Source organism: Thunnus albacares, chromosome 13 (assembly GCF_914725855.1).
Source record: "Thunnus albacares chromosome 13, fThuAlb1.1, whole genome shotgun sequence".
NCBI lineage: Eukaryota > Metazoa > Chordata > Actinopteri > Scombriformes > Scombridae > Thunnus > Thunnus albacares.
This window is the reverse complement of record NC_058118.1, coordinates 20,409,283-20,437,138: the sequence shown is the minus strand read 5'-3', so window position 1 is coordinate 20,437,138 and position 27,856 is coordinate 20,409,283. Positions and strand designations below refer to the sequence as shown.

Sequence of the window (27,856 nt, the reverse complement as noted above, 5' to 3'; positions counted from 1 at the left end):
TTTCCAATAATAAAACATGAACAAAAACATGACAAACACACAAAGTAACTTTAGTACAGAATTGTATTGTTTTATTATAACATATGGATGATTTTCACTTTATTGAAATGATAAATTGTGACCTTTGTGATCTAGTGTGTCTGTATTAACATAAAACAGCATTTCATTCTGTACACGGTACGTAGTTAGACTCTATGCTTTGACATTTGTTCTTGACAGGACATATAGTAAAAAAACTTTAAAATGCATCTGCTGAGCAGCTAACTAACTGACTCAATAATACATTAATCATTAATTGTGGTCAGGGCAATGCCGTGCTACTGTACGTTAAACTCTTGACCTGACAACTGCACATGAATAACCCCTTTTGTTCAGTTTATGATGTCTTACACTATTTCCTCTTTTTCCTGTCATCAACCCTATTAAAAAAGTCAACAATGACTACGTGAACATGTATTAAAGTGAAAAAAGATTGCAATAATTTTATATTAAGTCCTCTTGTAAATATTAAGAAGATAAATCACACAGATACACGTTTATTATGGTTTATGGTTTATAAGCTCATGTCCTGAAGTTGGTAAAGTCTAGACTAGACAAACTAGAAAAACCATTAAAAAACGGATGTGAAACACTTTATAGAAGACCTCTTTTTACTTTATGTCCATATTTTATTGCTGAATGTATATTTGTTCAATTCCCACAGTCTGTCTCCTTCTTAGTTTCAGATATAGTTCCTTTACAGACAGGCTGCCTTCACGTTTTCTTCTTCCTTCTTCTGCCGCAGACGGAGGGGTGGAGGATGCCAGGATTACTTTTGATCCTTTGCAGATTGTTACCCTATCAGAAAAGAGGACAAATAGTTTACACATTTCTGCCTTACATAGCGAATACTAAAATTTGAGGTATACATCTCAATCACATACATACTTGAGATATGTTGGCTTTATTCGGTTTTTATTATGAGCGTCAATATGATCACAAGCCGTGAAAGGCAACTAAACAAAAAAACAAAGCACCATCCATGAATCTTGAAAAAAAAGAAAGAAAAAAACTTTGAGGAAAGCTGATTGGAAGAAACAAGTTTGGACCTGTGTTGATCCAAAATAATCTGAACAAGGAGTTAGAAAATGGAAGTCCCACAACTGTGAGAGGACATTTCATATTCTGTTGTTGGATAGAACAAAATTACAATCAGCAGTAATCACAAAAAGGAAATGATGGCACCAAATTACATCGAGTAGATAAATGCCAATATAAACTCAAAAGAAGCAGTTGGATGTCAAAGACAGAGAAACAGCGATATAAAGAAAAGAATAGACACCAGTGTGACATGAAAATTTTGTGAGGTTTATATGTGAAATACAACCTTTAAATTAATTTACAATTCAGACAAAAAAGTCCAGCTTTTGTTTTAAATATCATGTTGTAACTTATTTTCCTTTACCATCTGGAAACGAGGTGAAAAGTTTCCTAACTGGATTCTACAATTAGGATTTCTTTGACTACGTGATTAGTATGTTTGAGTAGCTGACTTTGTTCATGGTTCAGTGTATGTGTTATCAGTGGTTCTGAAACTCCAAAGGGTCACTATAATCGCCTGCGTGCAGATGATATCTCACAATTTGATCCAAGTGCAGTGTGCAGTGGTGATGCAACAGTACCATAGGAATTAGTACAATGGTGTACCTGAGTTCAATAGTGAAATGAGAAAAACATCATCCAGTGCATCTTGTGTAATGATGCAGAATGTTTGAAATGTATAGAAGTATCCAAAATTAAGCTATGAGAATGCAATGTATGCATGTAACATTTTGCAGGTCTCCACTGGAAAAAAGGACAAAAAAATTTCTTGCTTGCTATAAAAATCAAAAGAGACAGGAAAATAAAGGTAGATATTAAAACATCTACCATATTATAGTTTTATTTTATTATTTTATTACATTATAGAAACTGGACACTGTTCCCTTTAAATGTGCAGAATTATTTTTTTACAAAAGTTCAAAAAATATTTTGGATTTATTGTTGATCTCTTTTTTGGATTAATAATACTTATATAATAGTACTTTATTATTTATAAAACATGTTCTGTTTTTAATGAATAATTCAAACCATTTTTAACCATTTCTTTCATAAAATAGTTTCTATAAATGATATGATATTTTCATGAGACACAATCACCCTGTAAAATATATATTTTTGGCCACATCAGGTATACAATAAAACCCATTATGTTCATAGTTACTGTTTATTATCATACTCATCAATTTCTCAAACTATTTAGAAGCAAAACGCATCTCAAAACTGACCAGTTAAAAAAGTAATACCTCTTATTTGATGTAGTATTAGTATTTGATGTAAATAAATAGCATGTGAAGCTTCTGTATAGTAAACTCAGAGCAGTGAAGTGAACACAAACTCAAACAAGGAAAAAAAAACTTAATTTCTCCTGCTGCTTTGACCAACAACAGCCCATGTTAAAGATGTTGCTTAATGCCTTCAGAAATCTTAAAACTTGTTTGTACAGTTCAATTTGACCATTCCTTGAAACTCCAGGATTAGAAAAATTATAAAATTATAACATTAATATTTACAAGTATATATATATATGAGAATGTGTACATAAATCTATGTTTTTGTATAGAATGGATCAATGGGTTTCTATGATGACTGAAAATAATTATTCTCTAATTATTCTAATATAATTATTCTCCCACTTTACATGCTCATGAGGCACACCCACACACTAAAGCGACTGAATCAGGATTACAAAGTCTGAAATTCAAGTTCCTCTTCAAGTTGATTTAATAATCCTCTCAACCTTAAACATAGCTTAGATTAAACGTAACTCTTTGGGATCAGGGCACAAAAAAATCCAACAAAACATAAAATCATCAAGATGAAAAACAACAACAACAAAAAAACAAACCTAATTGCTAACAGCACAAGTCACTAAATAATGTAACTGACATATGTGAGTCATATGAACATTGTTATGCCTATGTGTCATTAGTCATAAGTGCTACGTGGTGCAGTTTCTTTTAAAATGTGCAAATTGGTTAAAGCTGTAATTGAAGAGCTTGCCTAGAACCGAAACCCCTGTTAATGACTCATAAGGTGGGAACGTTCAGTTGCAGGTTTGTTCAAGTTTTGCTATTCCGATTTAGTCAACTGTGTTAACAGATTTCTTAGACTGAATATGCAGTTTGTGGTTCTTTTAATTCGTGCCTTTTAATTCACTTAATTAATTTACTGTAGAGCAAAGGAATAAATTTGCTGCAGCAGCACAACTGGTTACGCAAACAACATGGAAGGAGGAAGTGTGAAATGCATACTAGGATGTATCTCCTAAGTTTTCTTAAATAAATACCGACATTGTTGACATACAGTATATCGCACAACATGATCTAGAGGCAGAAGACAGTGAAGGACAGTGTCTGTCTCTGAACCAGTGTACAGTGGCAGCGCAATGTTTTCATAAACTATATTCCCCCCTAAAGTAGTTTTAAGGTTGGAAAAATCATCTTATTCCTCTCTGTTAGACAGTATCACATACATATTCTAAATCAGCATATTCTAGCTCAATTACGTTTAGTTACGTTATAGTTGGGAAAACGACTTAGTACCATATAACCATAATTCTTAGGATACAGGGTTGCATTTTATACACATTTCCCAAAAAAAATCAGCCTGATATGTTCAGCATCTTAAGAAATTTGGGGATTTCATTTTGGGTCTGAACAAACTTTGGCTGTGTCTGTTGTGTCTGTATTTAAGCTATACAGCTTGAATATTATCCAGCTATACTATTGCTGCTATGTGGATGTACTGACTGTTATTTTATATATTATACAAATATTTTTTATTTGAGCATGATGACACATATACACATACATGAGCACACATATCCGTACAAATATACATGCAATTAGATCACAATATGTTCTTATTCGTTTTCTTTGAACATTTGTATGAAAAATAATGGAGATAGCTGGGGATATTTAAAAAAAAAGACAAGAACAAAAGCAAAAAACAACAAATGTATATAATAAAATTACGGAGAACAAAGTACAAGAGAGAAAAAAAATATATTGATGGCCTCCCCAACCTAATCGCTGAACTGTCACCCCCCCAGCCCTATCCCTCCACCTGTTCACTACTTTGTTGGTGTAGAGGGGAGAATGCCATTTTTAAGTCACGGGTGTAGGATAGTGAGTGAAAGGTGACCAAACGTGGGACCTTATTCTTTCTAAATGGAGTGTGTTTGTCAGCCACATTTTTGTAGTAGAGACTTCTTTCTTTTTCCAATGCATGAGAAGCAACTTCTTTGCAATGACGAGACTATAGGATAGGAAACATTGCTGGCAGGTGCTTAATTTTATAGCGTCATCAGAAGTTCCTAGAATTATAGTGAGTGGGTCTGGTTCTAAATGGATTTGAAGTATTTCAGATATTAATTTGAAAATATTGATCCAATAAGTCATAACTCTGGGGCACAAAGCGAAGCTGTGTCATCTGTTGAAAGGCACCTGTCACATACTGGAGAAATCTCAGGGTATGTTCTGTGTAACCTCTCCTTAGAATAATGAAGACGGTGTAGAATTTTAAATTGGATTAAACAGTGCCTTGCATTATTAGAACATGGATGTGGTCCAAGCTTCCTTCCCACAGAGTGTCTGAGATCTCAATGCCCATTTCTTCCTCCCATTTTGTTTTTATTGCAGTAGAATCAACTGGGCTGATAGGATTGTAAGGTGTCGTATATATAAGAAACTGATTTTTCTGAGCATGATAAAGGTCCGAGGCATCTATCTAGACTGGAGCCTCTAAAAGTCTCAAAATTTCATGCGTGTTGTTTTACATAGTCTCTTATTTGCAGATATCTAAAGAAGTTGCTTCCTGGTAATATATATTTACTCTTTATTTATGTAAAGGAGGCAAAGGTGCTTTTGTTGTATAAGTCTCCTATTGTATGGATGCCTGCCGTTATCCAGAGTTGCAAAGTATTATCTAAATTAGATGGTGTAAAAGTAGGGTTTCCCGCAAAATTACTATATTATCAGATTTTATAGTATGGACAATTCAGATCAGTGATATGATTCTATTTCCTTATTATTTGATAATGCGATAGTCAAAGTCCAACTTTTCTATCTTGCCTGTGACTCAGCCCTGAGTCTCTTTGTTACTAATGAAGACATAAATCTTCTCAAAAAATGGGTCACAAATATGAATTTTCCTTCTAAAAAAGGCTAAATAATTTCCCAAAACAGCTGGGCACTGCAGTTCTTAGCAAATGTTACTAAAACAGGAGTATACAATGCATTTGTTTGGGACTATTTTCTACTGTGGATTAATACATATTTGGTGTGTTAGTGAGTATTTACAGCAACAGGGAGGTGTCTGTGGGATTGACTCAAAATAAACAACAGAGCCCATGTTCATGGTAATGGAGACACATGTCACGCAGTGCAAAGATTAGCTCATTGATGTGTTTTTAATAGTTTTTGGACAACAATGGAGGAGATTGTCCTTCCAAGAAAAACAACACAATTGGTCGTAATATGAGTCGCCCAAAACCAACATATAGTTATGTTTGAGTGACAGATGTTGTCTAGTGGCCGCAGTAATTATGACCCGGAACCAGTGGTGGACTCAGTCTGTCTCAGTGGGCAAAAAAATATAAAGGGCACCTGATACATATAATGGGCCCCCACTTCATAATGTTTTTCTCACTCCATTACAACAGCATCATAGGGCACTGCATTACATCCTCTTCATTTAAAGGGCACATCATTGTCATTTTTTGGATTTCTTTACAGGGCACTATCATATTTTCTTCCACTGAACAGGCATCCATGAGGGCATTACATGTCACATATAGGGGCCTTCTATAGGGCATTTCACCCTGATATACCCATAACTAGACAGTCATTACAGAACTTTGGCATGTTTTCTCCTTTGTGTGGGCATCTTAGAGGGGAATTTTATCATAATGTGTGGGCACCTTAGAGGGCACTTTTGTCCTGGGGGGGGGGGTTGCCCCTGCCTGAATCCACCAGTGCCTGGAGCAATGACGCAGTCATAATGATGTACAAAAATGTTGACAGTTTTCCTCATTCTGAGGAGGAGGGAGTTGAGCCTGTGTTAGACACGTGTCAAATTGCCTATAAGCATGAGCACAGCACTGAAGACGCCATCCTCAGCATTTCCCACTTTATCTCCAAGCACCTTGAGAACATGAGTGAGGACATGAGTGTTAACATTACACTGATTAGATGGTTTTATTCTTTTTTTAACCAACAGGACACAGTAAGTGAAGGTCAATGGGACACTGTCAGAGACCAAACACAGCAATACAGGGGTCCCACAAGGTGTGTGGTATCACCTAAACCCTTTACATTATACACTAATGATTGCAGGAAAGTACACGCCAATAATTATATTATTAAATTTGCTGATGATACTGTGACTTTGAGCCTTCTCCACAAGGACATAGACCCTTCTGTGTACCACAATGAGATAGACACTTTCATCAAGTGGTGGGACACCAATGATCTCATTCTAAATGTCACCACAACACAGGACATGGTCTTTGATCTGAGGCAAGTGACTGACCATGTGCCAGTGGTCATCAAAAAACAGACAAATGTTTAGGTGTCCTCGTATAAATACTCAGGTGTCTACATAGACAACATTCTTTGCTGGAAAACACACATCGATAACCTGCGCAATAGACCGCAGCAGAGACTTCACATTCTTAGGTAATTGAGGCTGTATGGAGTGAGCAGCCAGATTATGCTGATGCTCTACCAGGCAACCCTAGAGAGCATCATTAGATATAGAATTACAGCACGGTTTGGCAACCTAATAGTGCAAGTGAAAAGCAGGCTTGCCAGCATGCACAAAACCAGCTATGAAAGTAACAGGGAAGAAAAAATATGAGCTCATACAGAGCCTGTATGAGCAGGCAGTCATGAAACAAGCTGGAAAAATCATTGCGGACCCTCAACATCCACTTTTCTCTGAATACGAACTTCTGCCATCAGGAAGAAGACTCTGTGTGCCAAAGTGCACATCAAACCGCTTGAAACTGTCGTTTGTTCCAGCCTCCATCAAGCTGCTGAACTCTAATGCTAAATCTTAGTGGAATAGGGCAATGCGCAATAAAGCAGTTTAGCACTTAGCACTTTTACACTTAACTCTTACAGTTTCTTTTTAAGTCGTCATGTTTTCAATGTCAAATGTATAGTCAAATGCCTCTTCTATGTTTTTAAGATCTTTTTATATGAAGCACCTGTCAAGCATTGTGTCAAACGCCTCTTATGTTTTTCTGATGTTTTTTATGTGAAGCAACAGACTGTAACACTGTGGCCCAAGACAAATTTCCCCTCTGGGACAATAAAGTTACTCTACTCTAACAGTTTCCCATTTCCAACCACGAGTGTCACATTTCCAACCACAAGGAACAGTTTTTTAAAAACCATAACTACAATCATCCCCTAACCTTAACCATGTGGTTATTATTGTAGCCATGATGATGGACATTGCCTAACTTAAAGGAAGTAGTAACTATAACCCACACCAAATGTATCTCCAACCTTAACAAAGTGGAAATTTTAGAACAAACGATGATATCCTCCGAAACCAGGAAATCTGATGATTACTGCTGATAGGGGTACCAGATTAGAAAACTCTTGTGGTGTTAGAAATTAGAAAGTGAACATGGTCAAATGACATATTTGGTAGTTTAATTTGGAGGACTTACAATTGAGGTCTATGGCACAGAGGAATAAGCAATATCAGGCTATGGCTACACAGCCAATACTTGTGAATAGGATCAATTCATTGTTGGTTTTGGTCTTTTAATAGGATTCGTTGACAATACGAACAAATGTGAAAAATATAGAATAACACCGGCTTCATCTTTAAAATATCTTTCAAAAGTTGAAAAGAATCAAATTGGAAATGATCAGCCCTTCTGAAGCCATCCCTCTGGCTTAAAGACCTGATTATGTTTATGAATCATGAGAGAATGAAGTTTGCTCTGCCCACAACTTTTATTCCACTTAGGGTCCTATGATCCACTACTTTTATAATAATAAGGGTCTTCCGAACAGTACATGAAGAGACTTATCTATCTATGTATCTATTTATCGCGTGATTATTATTATTTTATTATTTTCATTTTCTCTCAATAACTGCATCATTACATTTTGAAAAGGGCTACTGGCTATTATCATTTTTGTACTATGTCAATAGTAAAAGACTGCAGTGTATATTGGGGGTAGGGCTTGAGGAGATGAAATAAAAAGGCCTATTTGTTGAAAAAGAGGAACATATGTTAATGTTCTTGCACTGTGCTAAATGTAACTTTGAGTTTGTTAGATTAATTTTTTTTTATACTGTTTATTTTAGGAGTACCTAAAGTTCCCTGGTCACGTCTCAGGAAAAGTTGTGGTGTGCTGGTTGAGATACCACACCTACAACGCACAACTGCTCCTCTCCACCCAGGGCAGAAATGAATTGGCAGCAAAACCACCTAACATGAACCCGCATTAAGGAAGCACACAGAGATATGTCTGGTGCTTTCCAACTGGCGAGTGTAAACATTTCACTTGCCTTGTGATCATTTTAATGACACTTCACACTGAGTCACTTTAGACTAAAGAATGAGAGCTGTGTTTTTTAAATAGTTGTGAAACAACAGAAATGTGCATGTGAGTTTACTTCCTCCTGAGGATTTCACATACACATACACACCACAGTAACCAGAAGGGTAAAATTCAAGCTTGGTATTTCCCTAGGTTTTTCTCTCTCATGACACTGACTGATATCACTGCTTAATGCTTAAATTGCACAGCACCTGCACTACTGTCAGGAATATTGTGTCAAAATTCCATGTCTTAGTCTCATCCAAAATGAGACTAAGGCAGAGAGATTTGCTATTAGTTTCTCATATTTGCTATTATGGGAAAACTAACATATTTATAATATTGTATATTATATTAATTATTTTCTTATTTTATTGTTGTTGCATGAATTACAGACTCTGAGGTCTTTTATTTAAAGTTACTTACATGTTCATGAGGCACAAGACCAATTTTACATGTCAAAGTCAACTAGTCACAAGCAGTACTACACAACCTGTGAAAACCTGTTGTATGATGTCTTCTGTTCTGGAGGATCTCTATTAAGTCTGGAAAAAAAATACTGAAGTGAGATAATATCAACTGGAGACTACAAATTTGTAACAGAAACCATGTGTTGCAATCTTGGTCTGTGGAGTTTGAAAGATGTGGGACTTTACCAGGCAGGTAGGGACTAAAAAAAGATACCACTGAGTTATGGGAAATGTAGGATCCAATGATTTTGAAGGTGGAACTATTCTAGGGACCAACAGTTAGGATATCAGTCTCTGTTGCATCAAGTTTGACCATCCCTTATTTTAATTTGTCTCCGGTAAGTCTCTCAACTTTAAAGCTCAGTTTTTACTACTAAATTAAAACATACAGTAGAAACAGATTGATCTCCATTGGGTGCACGTGTGTTGGAAAGATGATTCAGCAAACTACTGTATGAGGAACTATGGGGAGTATTCTGATGGGGATGATGTTTTATCAGCTTCAACAAAGCTCCCCCAAACATTGAATGAGGCATGCAATTGCACAGCCTATTTCTCACTTGAAACGTATTAGGAACCTAAGTTTGGTGGATAGTGATATGACAGCCCTGTATAAAAAATTGCCTCACATTAATGTTTGCAGATGATAAACTGATTGGACACTGGTCAACAAGATCCCTCCATGTGTTTGTGTGTGTCTACAGATAAAGGGGACCATCCTCTAGCATGGGTGGCCGTTATATAATAAAACTGCACAGAGGTTGGCGTTGTGATGTATGATCTGTAGTTTGAGAGGTGTTAATCAGATATAGAAAGAACGTATGTGGGCTGTCAGATCATTATCTCTGTTTTGAAGTATTGCTTTTCCAGTTCGGGTTTTGGTGTTTGTGTTGGCATAATAACAACACCCACCAGTGCGCTGGAAATTCAACCGATTGCATGACATTCTGGACCAGGACTGATCCACCTGCCCGCTGCCCAATGGACAGTCTCTCCAAGACACTTTAAGCTCACAGAGACGACCTGATCCGGGCTGTGTTACTGCTGAGACCCACAGTGAACTCCTGGCTGTCTGCTAATAGCCAACTGTCGGCCCAACACAACACCCCCAGATCTGCCAAGATGACTAAGAGTAGTCTTCAACAAAACAGTAGGCATACAATGCCTTTGTGATCATAAGTTGATGCTGAATAACTTAAAATTTAAAGATAACTTCTCCAGAAAGTATCTTAGCTTTCCGGAGAGCTCCTCATTGCTATGCGTTAGCCTCTCTTACCACTTTGAGTCACTATTTCCAGGTATTTTGAGTTCCTAATATCATTTAAAGACCTTATTATTCTTTTGTGTGTTATTCTATGTATGTCATATACTCTTCTGGCATCTAGCTATATAATAAATGTCTGTCTTAATCAAGAAGTTGTCGTTTGCATTCTTCTGAAGAGTAGTAGACAGGTCACTGACTGGAACAAGAACTTACGATTATGAGACTGAGTCATTGATTAAATTAAACAAGAGTTAGCGCTTCATCCTGGCACTAACAAATCCTTACAAATCCTAACAAATCCTAACCAAAAAGGAGGTGGTGCCCACAATAACAAGGTAATTAAATACTAAAGTACTAATACATACTCCTACAGAAGAAAATGGCTTTGACTCCTCTGTAAACCTTGGCAAGTCATGAAAGCTTTGGTGAGTAAAACCAAATACAAGTTTTGTTTGTTTACAAGAAAACTCCACAGGGCACCTTTAATGAGCCTTCCTGTAGTTTAAATGATAAGGAGACAGAACTGACTACTTGGTGCCATCCATGTTACAGTATGACATCACTCAGACTAAGAAACCAAACCACAGAAAACCGTTTACAGTTTGAATAAACTGCTCCAAACACAATTAAAAAAGAGGACAGTGTCTAACACGTTAATGCACTGCAATTAACTACGGTATGGGCTGTAGATCATGACTATGAGCTGTATCAGTTACCCATTGAAGCTTAAAAATATGCACTATATTCATAATGCAAATAATCTAGTGCATCATTTTTAATAGCCTTATGATATCTTTTGTTTTACTCTTTTATTTCCTTGTATCTAATGCTGCATCTATTTATTATGCAATGTCTGAAAAACAGGAACAACGGGAGCACCTCCTGTTATTCTGGCTTGGGAGCTTTTATATTCCAAGATAGTTAACCCCATTGCTGGCCTTGTAGTCACAGCAGCAGCCTAAATGATCTGATTTTGTGTTACATACTGTATTGTAGCAATTTGTTTTTTGTGTAGCTCCTTTTTAAGTTAAGAGATTAAACTGAGATTAAACTGTAACTGCTAGCAATTTCTCCATCAGTTTGTTGACACTTCTGTAGTTCTTTCCTCCAAGTGGGAGATATTGTGGCTATCAGGAATTCACTCCAGCTTGGAGTTACAACTAGGAGGTTTGAACAACCGTTTTTCCTCACCCCACTGCTTGTAATTACAGTCTGAATAATATGAACATAAATTTTATGTTAATATGTTGTCTGAAATTTGGTCTGTGACTCATCTCCTTCATGTCACAGCCACAGACCATCAGTTAAACATTTCTCCTGGGTTTACTGGCTAGACGTCCAGTGTTCTTTTTTAAAATGCTTGTTTTCATTAAACTGTGGGTCGGGATGTGAATGATACAGTTCCGATTGTTTTGCAAGCAATTTAGATGAATGGGTACTTCAGGAATGTTAGGGCTTACTCAACCAGCTGTCACAATTCTGGACCCTGATTGGCCAAATCGTCTTTGTGATTCAGCTGTGTCAAGTGGGTGGATGTTTACAGTATTTATCCGGTTAAACAGTGCATACTCCAAACTGAGCACAGTGTTTTGCAGTGCACTCATACATATTGGGAGTGAAACCCAATACTCCGCATCCTTGGTTCATGAACAAACTAATGGAGCATAAATGGCTGTATGGTCTAAATAGCCATCAGCTGTAGCACATTTCGCACACATCAAATATACATTTGAAAACTTTGCTTCAGACGGTCTTTGGGGATTACTGCAACAGCAAAACAGTTGACTCTCATGTACATAAAAAATCTGAATTCACATAATCAAACCTGGTTAAAGCTTCTTTTTTGTCTGAGAATTTGTTAGTGTAACCAAAGAGGAAGTAATTAGTGATGTATATTCATATATCAGAAAGCATAAGGATTGGTCTGGCAAGTAGTACTGTAGTAGTACTGTAATTTAAAGTTAGAAGTGTATTTCATATTATGCTTATCCAGGTGTCTGTATGATTTTGGCTACTGCTGCTGTCATTCAATAGCAGGCAACAATACATGAATAACCCTCATTAAAAAACTAAAAATAGAAAGTCGAAACAAGCATGGGTGTACTAGTATTTGGTTCATGCCTCAAAGATACTGCACAGTGTTTAATTAATGTTTAATATGACGCTTCAAGATGGAATTCAAGCCAAACTACAAAAGTGAGCTACAGGAATGGTATTTTCAGGTTTGGAGATGTCATCGTGTGTGATTTACAGACAGTGTTAATATCTAATGTGTGCTACGCTGCCAGACACATACAGTACATACCAACACTGTAATACATGCACTTATATTGGCAGAGGGTTGTGTGTACTGTATCGCATCACAGCCTCACAAGAACAGTGATGCTTGACATTTGTATGTGGAGTCACTAAAATGCCAAGGCATACCAATTCTTGCATATAGTGTAATTTTGTGTTAGGTTCTCGTTAATTCTTGCAAGTAGATCTACATCTTTATGAGATTTCTCATTTGTATTAACCATGCAAATAAATAGTTTGTGGGTCTCAGTTGGTGTAAAAATGTAAGGGAAGAATAGAAAGGTCAGATTGGAATCCCAGAACATGCCTGCAGTATATTTTAAAGGAAAAGTTACTCTTGGTTGTGTGTTTGTGCAAATTTGTATTTCTTCTTGCTGCCTTCTGCTGCTTTTCCCCTTAGATAAGACTGCTCTTCCTTAGCTGGCTTAGTTATATAACGAAATAACGAAAGAGCAATCAGTCATGATAATGTTTGTTGCACTCCCATATCATGCTCGTCTTTTCATTCACAATAACTCTTCATTTGATGTAACACTGGTATGTTGAGACTGCCAGCACACACTGCCAGTTTTCACAGTCTTTAAGATTTAATGACTCAGTGACTCAGTGATCAAGCTTGGCATCAAAGAACAGACACACAACATTTTGCTCAGTCCAGCATTAATGTCATAGTGACTCATACTGAAAGGCAACAATGGCTTGCTCCCAATCTCAAGGATCCTTAAACTATGAACATAATTGGAGTTGTCCCAAGATGTCGGACTTGCCCTCAAACAGTGATGTCATCTAGAAAACATTTACTCTATGTAATTTTGTGGAAAGCCCAGTGAAAAACAGGATGAACAAAACAGGCTTGGGAATTGAAGAATCTAAAGTGGTTCAAATAACATGTTAAAACTGGTTTCGTGATTCCTGTATGACTTATGTGACACTGAATTAAAAGTGTTTAGTGCGGCCCAGGTACTTATCCAGAGCAGCTAACAATACATGAGTCTAAAGGTCTCTTAGTGACAGTTCTCAGCACTGCGTTCATGCTGGAGGAGTTCGGTTGAAAGGGCTGACAGAAGTTGTCAGCTCCCTGTCAGTTTGAGATATCAGAAAACAATGGCAGGAAGTATTATACAATAGTTGGCCAATTGGAGGTCTTATCTTAACAATCCATGCTATGATTTAGACATCCAGCACTACAAAAGGGAGTGTTATATTCAGGTTTTTATCATTGCACTGATGCATAACAATATGATATAAAAACAACTTTACAGTTTTAGCATTGTTTAGTCCAAATAGCGTGACAACTGATGCTTAATTACAATCAGTTACCAGTAATCAATAAGTTACATATTAGGGTATTAAATCTCTAGGTGGAACTATGATTGTGACTCAGAATACACCGATACCAATTTACTGACGTATAATAATACATTCATCACCTATTCATACATGATTGATTGAGAGTAATGTAAGACAGATCAAACTCTGGTATTTGGTTGTATATGAGGGCTTGGAAGCCAAGCTGAAAAGAAGAAAGAGCACACTGACTGATTAAATTTATGCATGTTTGTGGATATGCTTGTGTTTGTGTGAATGTTTGTGTGTGTGTGTCTGACAGAGATAGGGGTGGAGGGAGGGAGGGAGGGAGGGAGGAAGGGAGGAAGGAAGACACAGAGAGTGGGTGTGAGTGAAACAAATGGTTGTAACTGCTGATTTACTGGAAACACCAGAGAAGTCTTTAGTCATTGTAATCAAAAGAAGGATGCTGTAAACTTGTGGAATACCACACTCAGATGAAATATGATGAGGTGTATAATCTATCCAGGTTTCATGAAAATTGCACAACACTTAAAGATGCCCCTTAATTACAGCACCCTAGTTTGGCCAGTTGGGCTAATTGTGAGGGCAGCAGTATGGAAAAAGCAGGGTTTATGTCATCTAGACTTACAGTGTAGGAGTTATGGCTTTTGACAGTTAGAAGTTATTAAAAAATGTCCTGCGCCTCTGATATGGACCCTGTTCCCTGACCACAGCTACTGTGCATCAAAACACTAAACCTGCATTCTAAAACCTGCATTTTCTTTGATTATTTTTATATTCTCTGTTAGGGTCTCTTTTTTTTCGATTGAAAGAGGTGGTTCAGAGTTTGTGACAAAAGTACTGTGCAGGAAACAGATTTAGGGAAGGAATATAAAGGAGCCAAACACATATGAACGTTACAACTGTTTTTTCAGCATTGAAACCTTCCTGTGTCTCATTTATACTATCAACATGTACTGCCACTGCCAAAAACAAAAAAACCCCACCAAAACAGACAAGTAACTTTTGGCCATGCGGGTAAACCTGCAGACTGAACCCAGAAGTCGCTCTGCAACCTAATGGATTAAGGGGTAATAGCATTTGATATTTATTTTGTTTAGATGTCTATATAACTCCTTTGGGTAGACTAGTAAAGTTTGGGATTTCTAATGCTCACATATACTTAGAGAATCATGAGGCTTCATGCTTTCAAATAATATAAAAGCTGTAAAGGTTGAGTGAGGATTCAATTGGATGCCATCCCAAATAAGATAACGAACCCCTCTACAGCCCTGTTTTTCATGTTGCTGCTTGTATGTTGGCTACAACTACTACAATTACGTCCAGGTTGTAAAAGAACAAGGAGAACATTTTAAAATTTCTGTGTTTCAAAAGATTCAGACGAAGAAGTCAGAAAATGTATTTATTCGAGATACTGAATTCTAATACTATGCATAAACCATTTTCATCAAAATTTGTTTTTGAAATTCAAGCACTGTATGTAAGTCTTTCCATGTGCTGAATATATTTTATGGATGGGAAAGCTGGCAATATTCGGCTTGCAGAAGAAGCATAGTGGATGAATAGTGAATCAATTGCACCAAAATCATGCAGACTGGTTCAAATGGGTGTATTCCTTTTGAGTGAAATGTATCGTGCAAAACAGTTGGAAACAGTCCAACAGTTGGACGGAGACCTAATTCATGCCAACTTTAATGTTTAATATTATCAATCTGACTGTGAAACTGTAAATAGGAGTTGCCTTTTTTGGGTGTGAGTATATTGAGAGAGAGAGAGTGAGAGAGAGAGAGAGAGAGAGAGAGAGAGAGAAAGAGAGAGAGAGAGAGAGAGAGAGATAAGGGAACCTTGTAAGTCAGCTGACTTTTTGGAAAGACAAACACCCTGTTTCTGGCTGCTTTGTCGAGTGGCAATGCCATGCGCCGTCTGGATGGCTTTTCTTGGCTCATTTATGTAACTCTGTGTGTGCCTTGGTTTCTGTGGGTAGGTCTGTGGGTAGGAAGATAGAAAAAAGAAAGAAAGAAAGAAGACAGTTTGCAGGAGTCTGCTGATTTACCAGAAAGACCAGAACTCTGTCTGTTGCGTACTCTCTGTCTGTCCTACACAGAGACACAACCCCACACGTACACACACACCCACACTGAGGGGGTGGATGCCTCACACTGGCGGGATGGCATGACGCCCATATTACCACACCAAGCAGCAAAACAAAATCCAGGTCAAACAAGGCTGTAGGTAGGTTTTAGTCAGGCACTAACCACACACACACACACACACACACACACACACACACACACACACACACACACATATTTAAATGGATGACCTTGTAACTGAACCAAAATATCCCAACTTTTATGAATGACTTCGCTCTGCCTTCTACTTTATGTAAATATTTAAGAATACAAACATAGTTATTCCTTCCAACAACATGCACATCTTTGTCTTGTGTAGTCACACTGTTCACATAAACAGTGGAGGTCTGGTGAAATGTTTGCCATAAATCATGAGTTTTGGAGGTCTGTTTTTATTAGTGCATTCAAGGCTACGACTTACATTTGAATCTTCCTTTGCTAATTAACTTATAGACATGATGCTGTGCCAACAACATGGAACATGGAACATGGTGCTTCGTTAGCTTGGTGTGCTACATATCACAACCTTTTGACTTTGTGCTATGTTGTAAATGTCAAAGAACTTCAGTACAAAGTCGAGGTTGTGATTTGTAGCACAACAAGCTAACAAAGCTTTGTAAATGGAACTTAGTTCCTGTACATGTGTGCAAAGAACTTCTCTCCTGAGACTGAAAATGTGATGTTATTAATATTGTTATTAGACTTTGGTGCCCTTTCTAAACAAATTACTATAACTGTAATCTTTGTGATAAAGGAACATAGCACCCAGTGCAGTGGTGTGACTCACTAATAGGTTTTGGACAACAATAGAGCGCTATGGCACAGAGGAATAAGATATATCAGGCTTTGGATACACACACCATACAAGTGGGATGAGTTAATTGTTGGTTAGACTGCACATGAGATTTGTTGATAATAAAAAAAATATAGGAAATCACTAGCCAAGTCCTTTAAATCCCGATGACAACCTACAGCATCATACAACTGTCGTGGTCACATTTATGTCCACTCTCCTCAGCCAAGGGAGTGTCATTACTGCATTACATCACAAATGAAATCTGAATCTCCCTGAGTTTCGGGAGAAACTCTCTAAATCATCTTGACTCAATTACTACTAAAACAAACTTACATATTAAAATTTCCTGCAGATGCTAGTTGGTTTAATGTTATTATTCATAGCCCCAATGCCTGTGAGCGTTTTCATAGACCAGGAACTGCTTTGAATACTCAAAGAATATCAAAAACAAACAAGTAAGTGGGGCAAGGTAATTAGTACAGGTTCTCCGTGTACTCTGCTTGGATGTGGCAGGGTGTAAACTGTCTTGGCTGATTAACAGGCATTCCTGAGCTTCTCCAGTGACGTTTATAAAGCTATTTATCAGCCAAAGGGGTTGAAAATGTTTCTGTTCTTGAGGATCATGTAAACATGGTCTCCCCATAGCAACAACCAATATACATTGTATGTCAGAGAGTATGCAGGTGTATGTGTCACAGTGTATGGAAATGCAAGAGGTTATCTGATTAAGCAGATCCTGCATACAGCCAATGTCAGTATAAACATCACGCAAAGAATGAGCTACAACCATGGCCAAAAATGTGGTGTGTCTGTTAATCTGTAAACACAGTTGACACGCTCTTTGTTTTAGACAGGAAATACCTCCAATCGGGCGTAGGTTTGGTTTTAACTTTGGTAGAGACATTTTTTGTCGGATGGCCAAAATAATTGTGTACGTGTACTTACGCTCTATCACTCTTTCCTTTGTCGTAGGCATATGTGTGCACATACATACACACATTAAGAGCCTGACTGCAAAATGTTTACTTTACTGAATATGCATTTGTTGACTTGCCTGACACCAGACTTGTATCATGATTTTTTTCTCTGATTTTTACATTTTATTTTAGACTACTTAACTATGAATCTGAGACCAAAATTAATATTTGAAAATAACATATCTGTCACAATAAATATTACAATAAAATAAATGTATAGAAACTTGCAGGTAATGTGCTGCTCTGTAACTAGCAAGCAAGCAAGAAAAGATTATTTATAGAGCATCTGCAACAGACACCAATCACAAAGTGCTTTGCAGTCAAAGAAATAAAATCAAATACCATGATCCATGATCCATGATCTCCCTGAGTCTTAAAATGTGTCTGAGGTACACTTTGAAAACCCTGGGTAGAGGACCTAAGAGCTCAGCTTGTGGTGTGGAGATACAGAAGGTCCATTGTGTAATCAATCATTTCATTTCTTGACACAACTGACCTAAGTTTGGCTGTGTTTCTTAGGTGAAAGGAGCATGATTGAGTCAGCGTTTCAATGTGAACATCAAGAGTCATGAATTGGTCAAAAATCACACCAAGATTATGCAGACTGAGAAGATGCGGATGACTTCAGTTTTATCTGCCTTTACATGCAGAAAATTATTTGCCGTCCAGTTCCTAATTGCATTTAGTTAGTAGTTTATGAAGCTAGATAGATCTAGATAGCTAGATTTCATCAGTGCACAAATGGTAGGAAATGCTGCTAAAACTACTGATAATCTGCCATAGTGGCAGCTTTTATATGGAGAATAAACTCGCTGCTGTAAGGTTTTCAAACCTCATCTGTCCTTCTTTCAGTTTGTGGATTTGAGTGACACAACTCAAGAGCTGCATGACAGAGCCACAGTGATGCTCAAACCTAAAACCTAAAATCATCCCAAAAACTTCTATTTGTTTTATTTTTCAGTCAACTCCTGAACCTATGGCTAGATCTTTCACTATGACCTCAGAGCTAACCTGAGCAGCTGCAGCTCACCTGTCTGTTTGTCTCTGTGCTGCTGACAGGATTTTGATAATAAAATGATGCCCGACAGTCATAAACAAATCAGATGGACAAGCTTTGGCTAATTTAGCCTATAAATAATATTTATGTCTTAATGGCACATAATAATGCAATAATAACTCTGTTCTTGATCCACACATGGAAAAAGGGAGCGACAGCATTAAATTAAAAAAAATTCTCCCACTAATTTAAAAAATTAATGTTTGAACATATCCAGAACATTCTTATTAAATCAGATCAGCTGTTACTGACACTTTGGTTCTTCCTTAGGACCAGATGTCTTCATTTGCTTTTGGGAGGAATTTTCACCCACAGTAATTAAATTGTTGTGAGATGTTGTGAAATTAAATATAATATCAAATGATCTTAGTTTTGTACAATGTTGTTTTCAATTCTGTGACCTTTTGTTACGGGCTAGTACACAGAACCCCACGGAGCAGAACACAGAGACAGAGGCCAGGAATTGGAATCAGATTATTGGTTTATTACAACCTGATGTTTGAGGGAAAAAAAGGAGCAGCAGAGTCTTTAGTGGCAAGGGGGGGCAGAGGCTGGCAGCTGAACCTGAGGCTGGGGCAGGTGCTAAGCAGGGGCTAAGCAGGGCAGAGCAGAGCAGAGCAGGGGAATGGGCAGGATGAAGCAGGGCAGGAAGAGTCTGCAGGGCTGGAGGGAATGGAGGAGATCCAGAGCAGGTTCCAGGTAAATCAGGAGGGAGTCGGAGGCAGGAGTCAGGAGTCAGGCCAGGAATTGAAAGTAACTTTGTCTATGATCTGGCAGAGTGTGGAGGTTGGGACCAGGTATTGGAAGCTGAGCAGGATGATGATGATGACTGGCAGCTGGTGACCTGACTCCACTCCTGCAATCAAACACACAGAAAGAGGGAAAGGGAGGAGGAGAGAGGCTGCCAGCTAGGCAGAGGTAGAAGGTCCGACACCTTTGGAATGTTTAAACTATAAATGATTACCGCTTCAGATTCTCCACCTCACCGACTCCACTACTACTGCTGCTGCGCGCCAACAATGCATGCAGCTTGAATTTGAGAGTTGCTAGATAATCAGGTTGAATATCCCCTATATCCTGCTCTTTCACTCTTTATCATGATAGTGCACTTTTTTTGCAGAAAACTAACAAACCTGGCAACTCTGCAGAGATCTTACCGTTAACATGATATGGCGTTAAAGTGGCTAGAATGTTTGAGATCTATAAAAATATTGGTCGGGACAATCCAGCAACACCTTGATATTGGTACAGCAATTGGTACATGTCGCTATCATCCATATCCAAATCTACTCACATGAATCCTAATGATAAATATCACTGAATGCCTCAATCTACTGTTGGTGTTTAAAATGTAATGTGTTGAAACCAGTAGGCAATGTCTGTTTCTGAGTTCACAACATTAAATATAATTGTTATCAAGAGTGAGTGAATGAGCCGTGACAGACAAATACAGTTTGAATGTGCAGGATTGCCCTCATTATAAGAGTCTATAAAGAAACTGGATGAGTTTTATAATATAACATGTTTATAATATGTTCAACTCAACAAGATAGATAATATATCAACAATCAGTGTCCGTGTGTGAGCCTCTGTGCAAGATTAAATCCCCCATTTATTTTTCATTAACTTTTCACTGAAAATGTTCTTTGTATTGCCATGCCATCTGCTGTGGGTGTGGCCACAGGTGATTTGGTACTATGAAGTGCAAAGTCATAGCAACAACAACAACAAAAGCAGAAAACAGGAATAATACAAAGAGCAGGGAGGCTAAACATGCAGCCTGCAGGACCTGTTCAAAACCATAACATAGATTTTTGTTTGTTGTACAAAAGCATGTATTCAAATTGCTCTTTGCGTCTGAAGAGTTTTTATGGTGGCTGGTTATCTCAACCTTTGGCAAAATGCCAGAGCCACAACAGTGAACTTTCCCCTTGAATCATTTCTACTTTATATCCTTATTGACTAGCAAAATCATCAACTTAATTGAGAAATCACTGGTAGTTGGTGATTCAACAGGTTTAGCACTACTCTAACAAGCTGAAAAAGTGTCTCATCATATTTGTCTTGCAACAGCCTACGGTTTTTCTATCTCCAGGTTTTCACCATAAGTTGAAAAAATACCCTCTTTTGGCTTATAGCACCATTTCACACCAAAATGAACTATTTCAAAAATGCATAGGGTTTGAGTAAAAAACTTTCTATGGCTTGCTTTGCTGCAAAACTGTTGGAGCCTGACTTTAAAAAAAACTACCCCCCATCATAATGACACCACTTCCTTGTGTAGAAGCCACAAGAGAAACACCTGTGGATGACACGGGGTCATGCATTTATGATGAAATTTCGAAATCTCATGTATCACACATACTATATATATATTATATATTATAGTCACATCATAACCCAGACAAAATCAGATATGAGAAATAAAACTGCACAAATACATGATGCAATAAAACAACCACTGCTGAGTCAAGAGCTTTACAGCCTCTGCAAGGCCCTGAGCCACAGTGAGGCTCGATTTCTTATAAATCACGTGACTTGAGAGAATGCACTACTATGCAATTCCGTAAGTGGACCAGGGGGTGGTGCTGCTCACAGAGGACACTGAGGCATTTATAAGAAATCCTTCTACAGATAGGAAATCATAATCCAGGTCTTTGGCCTCCACAACCCTCCTCGTGTAAATCTCATCCACGTTGAGCTGTCTGCACCAGACACACAGACAATGTTCTGGCACTGTCTTTTACAGTAGCAGCTTTGTAAGAAACTACTGTACCCACAGCATTCACAAAATATCACCTGAAAGTCATTGTGTTTTTTATATTGGGGGGTTACTTCTGGCAACTGAATCAACTAGTTTTTACTTGATGAATTTTGTCAATGAAGGCAGTGGAGAGGAGAGGAGCTGGCAGATGATATTTTCCTTCCCTGTCAAATTTGGATCAAATCATACTTGCAAATGATTCTTTGTAGGCCTATTTGTTTTGAACTCCTTAGAGTGCCAGGTGGGTGCATTTACCGCATCACAACAGTTTAGATGGTGTTAGATAAGATGTAAATCACACAAAAATACATTAAATTGAGTCTAACTACCACTTAATAACCCATGTGCAATAAAAGAAGGAAAAGGAAAGAAGGAGGAAGAATTTGAAAGATGATTTGTTTAGTTTCCAAGATGACTTACTAAAACATATGTGTGACATTTTACTGGACCATTGGGGTTTTAAACATGTCATGGTGCTTGTCTCAATTAGGACAAAGAGAAATATCACAATGTGCTCAGTGCATAGAGACTGTGCTATGAGGCTAAGAGCATTAACTACCCATAGTAAATACGCCCTTTGTTTATGCACAGGTCTTGGCATTCATCATTTTTCACTCACATAATACCCGGAAATACCAGTAAACCCCATTAAAAATGATCAGATAATACCCTTTTTATTCCTGAGCTCTTGTGCCCTCAGGTTTATGACTTGTATGGTACTGCTCTGGCTTTATTTAACAACTCACTCAAGTTGCTCAAGCTGCAAAGGAAAAAACAAAATCACTCCTAACTTGCTGTTTACAACTTTAAATGACACTGAACAACACTGAACTGTGCTTCACTGCAGTGACTTTCAAAAACATAATAGTTTTTTTATCTCGCCTGCCTTGCTCCAGCCATCAATATGAATCTCTGGCAGACTTTTTGCCATGCTGTTGTTAGTTATCATCCAGTAACTGATGATAGCTGATAATAGCAGCAAAACAGATTCCATGGAAACAAGACAAAGACATACCTCAAGCTGAAACATTGGTATGTCGTGACACACATACACACACAAACACTATTCAAGTTCAAGTTTTCATGTCACATCAAGTATCTCTCAGACATCTTTGATTGTCTTTTGGTGGCTATCTTATGTAAAAGGTTTCACATGTGATAGTATGGGGAAGTGATTCTAAGGTTGTGATATCTGCCAATGTGATACATGTTTGTGCAGCACAAAGGTTCGTGTAATGCTGTTATGTAAAGGCCCCTCCTGGCTGGTTGGGTTCAAAGTAGATCAAGTGTCACTGCCCCACTTTGGAAGATTCATTTCCTGTTTTGAGACTAGGGCACTTATTTGGCACCTTTACAGGGTGATAGTGATAAACCATTAGGGCTTTGAGATGGCAATATCTATATTCTGATCATCACTGTCATTCATTTCTCTATACACACTCAGACACAGTGTTGGAAGAAATATTCAGATCCTTCAAGTACAAATACAGCAATGTAAAAATACTCCATTACAAGTAAAAGTCCTGGATGAAAAATCCTACTTAAGTAAAAGTACAGAAGTATTAGCAGCAAAATGTAGTTAAAGTATTAAAGTAAAAGTAATGGTTTGGTCCCTCTGACTGATATATTATCATATATGACATCATTGGATTATTAATACTGGTGCATTAGTGTCTAAGCAGCATGCTACTGTTGTAGCTGCTGCAGGTGGTGCTAGTTTGAACTACTTTATTTACAGTTAGCTAGTTTAGTCCTGTGGTTCCCAACCTAGGGGTCAAGCCCCTCCAAAGGCTCACCAGATAAATCTGAGGGGTTGTGAGATGATTAATGGGAGAGGAAAGAAGAACAACAAAGTTCTGAATTTGGTGAAATATTGAATCATTTGAACATTTATTGAAATTAAACTTTGTGAGAAATTTAGAGGGAAGAATACATGCAAATTGCAAAAACATGCCAGCAGGCAAGTATGTTTCAAGTAAGTGAGTAACAAAGAGGGCAAGTTAGCATTCATAAACACTGAAACCATGGTACTTCCTCTTTCACGTGCCACCCATAGAGCACAATCACCAGATAAGGTCGTCGGTCTATCTGGTTTATTCTTAATACTTCAGCACCATCTGGCGGTTATTCACGATACATTATTTATCCAAACCTTTACAAATGGGGACATCTGGTGTTTACTTGAAGATGGGTTTTTGGTATTGACACCAACCTCAACTGATGGAACAAGCAGTACACAAAGTATTTAAAGTCATCCTCCACTCAAAAATCCAACCCAAAACTGTGTTTTGTTTATTGTTCCTTCACTTGGATTTTTGAGCTTCATTGTGCAAAATTATGTATGTGCAGAGTTTGAAAACAGCAGACTGTTTTTACATTTATCTGCTTAAGGGGGAAAGTTTCTCTCTCATTGAAAATCTGACTTTAAGGGGTGGGCCTATGAGCATGATTTGTGACATCACAATTAGTTTGAAGGCTAATCATGGTCCAGTATGCAACCTATACAAGTGTGATGTGGAAACATGAAGCCTCCAGTGCACATAGACTGAGAATGAACTTTACGTGAAGGAGGAAACATCTTTTGTCCACAAGTTAAACTGTTGAGGTAATATTTGAGATATTTGATTATTCATAAATTCTGGATTCTTCAATGAGGGAAAAGGAGTGTTTTTAATGAGGTAACTGTACTTTTTTTGAGATAAAAACATATTAGACACATATTATTACTTGAATCTTGAGTATTTTTATATATGTATATATGTATTTATGTGTGTATATATATATATATATATATATATATATATATATATATATATACACATCTTACAGCATATCTGGAGGGGATCTTTAAATCCTTGAATAAAAGTAGCAATACAACAATCAAATCAACTCTATTAAAAACTAATGTTGGTTAGTGTAAACAAATATCGGTGTACCCATTTTGAAGCTTGGTCTCTGTAAGACTGTTAAAGTATTGAGATGAAAGCAGTATTTCAGTGTTGCAGCTGCTACAAATGGCTCCAAGTGCAACTACTTTATTATTCTATTGGGTAGTTTTAACTATCAAAACACTCAGACTGCATTTATATAAAGCTGCTTTACAATTTGCCTTTCATTCACCCACCAATGGCAGCAAGCTACCATGCAAGACACTGGCCTAACCACTGGATGCACTTGGGGTTCAGTCTCTTGCTCAAGGACACTTCAACATGTGGACAGAAGAAGCCCGATATAAAACCACCAACCCTGTAATTAATGGACACTTCTCTATACCTACTGAGCCACAGAGCCGCCTCCTAAAACCTACACCAAGAAGGAGTTGAACCAGCAACCAGGTGAAACCACTAGGCCATTGCGGATACAGTACTATATTGAGCACTATTGATATTTTATGAGCCCATTTTATGTTTTAAGTAAAACGTTAAGTGTGCAAAGGGAAAATAACAGCAGTAAAATATATATATATATATCATAGAGAAAATTACAACATACAGTAAAAAAGAAAAATAACCCCAAATGAAAACTAAAAAAGTAACCAGTTGTGTAGAGCAGGTACAGCACAGTGGGCCTATATCATGAGCACTCATTGACCCATTAAAGATATACAGTAGATCAAAGGTATTTTTTGGAAATAACTGAATAATCACTGAAAAGTAAAGGATACGTTCAAAAATTTTCAAGCCTGTCTTAAAGTCAGATGCCCATATGAGCAGTGACAGAGGTTTTCCTCGCTGTAATCATTCCTCCTGAGGGGTTGTGAGATGATTAATGGGAGAGGAAAGAAGAAAAAACAAAGTTCTTAAACATAAATCTGTTTTCAGTTTTTGGACTTTTTCTCTAGTCTTTGATTTTGGGTGAAATATTGGATCATTTGAACATTTCTTGAAATTAAACTTTGTGAGAAGTTTAGAGGGGAAAATACATTCAAATTGCAAAAACATGCCAGCAGGCAAGTATGTTTCAAGTAAGTGAATAACAAAGAGGGCAAGTTAGCATTCATAAACACTGAAACCATGGTGCTTCCTCTTTCACATGCCACCAGAGCACAGTCAACAGATAAGGCTGTTGGGTCCATCCGGTTTAATCTTAACACTGTATACTGGCTGTTAAAAGATCCCCTTCAAATGTGTTTAAATGCAAGTGATGGGGACAACACAGTCATTTTGTGCAAAAATGTATTTAAATATTTATGTTAAGCTTAAATGAGGCTTCAGCAGTCTGAGTTAGTCATATCAAGTGGATATCTGACACATTTACAGTCTTTTTAGCATCAAATTCCCTCTTTGTGTTTCCTCAGACAGTGTTTCCCTGTTGAGCTGCGGTGGAAGTATAGTAACAAAAAGAGGGACCCTGGCACTAAAAAGTCGAAATATATCTACTTGATTTGACTTCATATTAACTTCGTATAAACTTTTAAATACATTTTTGAACAGGAGGAGACTTTTTGCCCCATTAAGTTACATTGCAAATGCATTACGAAGGGATCCTCTAATGGCCAGTATGGGAGGAATGATTATGGCAAGAAAAACCTATTTCCGTGTTCATTTGGGCACCTGACTACTGTTTTAAGATACACTTGAAAAAAAATGTGAACCCGTCCTTAAAGGAGACGTGTTGCCCAAACTATGGGCGCGTTTGGCGACATCTAGTGGCTATTTTATGATACAGCATTTATCCATATTTTGTCCGCCTATGCAAATGGCCTCAATGAGTGAGGAATGTCCAGGGGAATTTAAAAACATGTAATCGGTTAAATATTGCGTGATCCGCATGACACTCTCACAGATTAAAATATTAGGCTAAAATAAAAATTTGGATTGTTTTATCTGCAAAATTCTCATGATTTTTTTTTATCGGCAGAGTATTACAAAATCCGTTTAATACAGGCTACTGTAGCCGAGTAAATATTTTATATAAATCAAATATGGGCTATATGTGATATGTAAACTGTCATGTAGCCTATCTATAAAAAAACAAGCATTAGAGAATAAAACAAGGAGAAATATAGGAGGAAGAAAAGAGGCGAACTGTATATGTTGTAAAGTATTTGTCGTTTCCGCACTTTCACTTTGTCACTTTGCTATGTTCATTTTAAAAACAGGCTCAATAAACAGAAAACCAACCATGAAAACATAATTACAGGCGAATAAGGTGTCGTATTGTCTTTCAAAATCTAATTTCACGAGGCTATTTCTTTATAAAACATTATCACCATCTCTATCAGGGGCTACAGTTATTCTGAATGTATATATATACAATTTACAGGCAACAATGAAGGTAAAACTCACCTTGATTTATGACGCCATCATATTATTCCTTAAGGAGGTAAAAAGAAAAAATCCATCCATGCGGTAAACGTCTGGATAAGTTGAACAAAGAAGCAACATGTTGACCGATATGCCAGTCTGTAGTTTCGCTTTTATTTCTGTCAACGCCTCAGGCTAAATTAGAGAGATTGCAGCAGCAGAAGTTACTGCCTGTCGGTGTGTGCCAGTCAGAGCTGCTGTCAATTTGCCAACTAATCCACTGCACAGTAGAAATAGAAACTGCAATTCACTTTTACATTCACGTGTACACAAAATTCAGTGCTTAAAGCTTACTTTTAAGTAGAACAATAATGCACAAAGGTTCTGTATATTTAAAATGTAAAGCTTCCTGTCAGATCTGAAAGTGAAATGCAGTCTTTCCATGGAAACAGATGATGCGTCATAAAAGTGCTTCCCCTTCGATGTATCATGTAGCTACATTTCAGAGCAATGGGCCACTTAGTTCCTGATACCTTTTTATTTTCATTCAGATATTTTCTAAAACAAATGAAGAATAAAAACTTGCCCTCACATGCCTGCTTGGACGCATTAAAACTGCTGACAGGCTGCCTGCTGCAGAGACACCTGTGGCTTATTGAGCACTGATGAAAGCATCTTCTATTTTTTTTCTCATTTGGAAAATTTTCTCTCCATACAATATGTGTTTTTTTAATTATTGATCTCAATTTTCCCACTTAAATCTCAATGTTAATTAGATGAGAAATCCACATGGTCACATATGAGGCTCTCCAGCCTTAAAAAGCAAATACCAAGAACAAATATTTGGTTAATTCAGTATATTGTTGACTCAGTGCTGAACAAAATGAAAAGTT

General features: G+C 37.4%; 1 long non-coding RNA gene across 1 annotated transcript; it reads right to left on the bottom strand.

Moving 5' to 3' along the window:
* Window positions 1-45: 45 nt before the first annotated feature.
* LOC122994923 lies at window positions 46-27,399 on the bottom strand. Its single transcript, XR_006406686.1, has 2 exons — window positions 27,006-27,399; window positions 46-837 (listed from the first exon to the last, which is right to left on the bottom strand). It is a non-coding gene; the product is annotated as an uncharacterized LOC122994923 (long non-coding RNA).
* Window positions 27,400-27,856: the final 457 nt, after the last annotated feature.